This window comes from Colobus angolensis, unplaced genomic scaffold (assembly GCF_000951035.1).
Source record: "Colobus angolensis palliatus isolate OR3802 unplaced genomic scaffold, Cang.pa_1.0 Scaffold14, whole genome shotgun sequence".
Taxonomy (NCBI): Eukaryota; Metazoa; Chordata; class Mammalia; order Primates; family Cercopithecidae; genus Colobus; species Colobus angolensis.
Window position 1 is genome coordinate 6,863,856 of NW_012114488.1, and position 1,849 is coordinate 6,865,704.

General features: G+C 54.8%; 1 pseudogene; it reads right to left on the reverse strand.

The window, feature by feature from the left end:
- Positions 1 to 700: 700 nt before the first annotated feature.
- LOC105506801 lies at positions 701 to 1,592 on the reverse strand (annotated as a pseudogene).
- Positions 1,593 to 1,849: the final 257 nt, after the last annotated feature.

Genomic DNA, 1,849 nt, shown 5'->3' on the forward strand with positions numbered 1-1,849 from the left:
AGTGCTGGTAGGAGGCTTGGAAACCACCACCCAATTCATCTTACTGAGCCTCCTAATTTCCAGGCTTCTAAGCTGCCCTATTCAATCATGCATTGCATTAGAGCTTCATTGTTACAAATTCTTATTCATGCATCGTTTGTCTGTATTAGCGCCATCTGCCTTATATTTTTAAAGTTCTTAGAAACCAAAATACCCTCCTGGTGTTGATTTAACCATGTACAGTGTCCACAGGGCACAGTTACAATTATATGCAAATAAATTCTTCTGATGATAATTATTCTTCGAACCCAGTAATGATTTATGGACCACCTGGTTTGGGACTACCTCTCAAGCTTCTTTACTACTTTAAAATGACCCCAAAGGCCGAAGCTGTGGTAAACCCGAGCTGAGGACAAAAATTACAGAGCCACTGCACTCCTTCAAGGGAACTGTGGGGCACTTGGTGCACGGCCCCGCACCTGTGCCCGGAGGAACCTGGATGTGCATGCACGCGCACGGCCCCCACACCTGTGCCCAGAGACTGGGAAGGAAGGGCGTCCAGCGATGCAGGCTGCGCGGGTCATCGTGCTAGACTTCACCTTTCGTCCTGGCTGAGATCAGGGAAGACGCTGTGATGTTCCCTTTAGAAAACTTAGCCGAGGGCTGCACAGTGAGAATAGCAGGACTCACAATTCTTCCTGATAATGAAGGAATGACAGAGCTAATCGCTGCAATTCCTAAGAAGTGAGGAATTAATTATGAAACACGCATCTTCGCCTGCTATTATTTCAAGAACAGAATTAAAGTAGACTTCCTCTCCCGCACACTGGTGGGATTCTTCGGTCTGTCTCCCTGGCACCGGGATGTGATGCTGGACAAGGTCGAGGGGTTGCGGCTGCTGAGGCTGCTCTGGGAGCTCCTGAGGTCCTGTGCCAGGCTCTCCTGAGTGCCCCTGCGCGTGGCAGAGGGAACTTCCTGCCCCAAGAGAGGGGCGCCAGGCTGGACCATGGCCCCAGCTCCTAAGCCCCTGCCAGCAGGCCACCCCCACCTGTCTTCGCCTGTGGTCTGGGGCAAGCTGGCCACGTTTCTTTCCCTCCCCCGTCACCGGTCACCAAGGGCCATGGGACAGAATTGGTGGTTTGGCTGTGGTTGGTGAGCTGGGTCCGTGTGTCCGGGCTCCCTCGCTGTGTCTGTCTTCCGCGAGAACACAATGCATCTCCTTGGCCTCACACACCCAAACTTGGCCCCCAGGACAGCTGAGTCACAGCAGCAAAGGCCACATTGAAATGAGACCCTGGAGAGGAAGACTGTGGAGGCCGGGTGGGCTGCTGAAGCGAAAGTTTTCTGCGCCCCAGTGGATTCGTCCACTGCCTGGAGCTTGGTGGCTGAGCCCAGACCAGCGGAGAGTGCAGCCCAGACCTGAGGAGGGACCGAAGTGTGGTGCCCCAGGCAGCTGCAGCAGGCTCGGGGCGCCTGGGGGCTCACTCTGTGCAGCACAGCCCCTTCCCCACGGCCCTGGGGACTGGCCGGCTGCACACCAGGTCACAGGCCCCAGCCCCACTGAGGCTGAGGACCAGGCACGCCCCAAGCTCTTCCTCCTTGGATTTAGTCATTTGTTTTCAGGGCAAACTGGAAACGACATGAGCCAGGTGAGGCCGTGCTCCTCTCCACTGGCTTCCCCCACTGTGGAACTCGCTTGCTCTTACATAGAAAAATGGTTTCCTGGTGAAAAGTTGAAAGCACCAGGGATCTGGGCCTGGACGTGGATTTTGCCGCTTTCTCCCGAAGGAAGTCACCGACATCTTGGCCTCTTTGAAATCTGTAAATAAAACTCTTATCCTGGGGCAGGGGCCCTCCGGAGGAGTCTTAT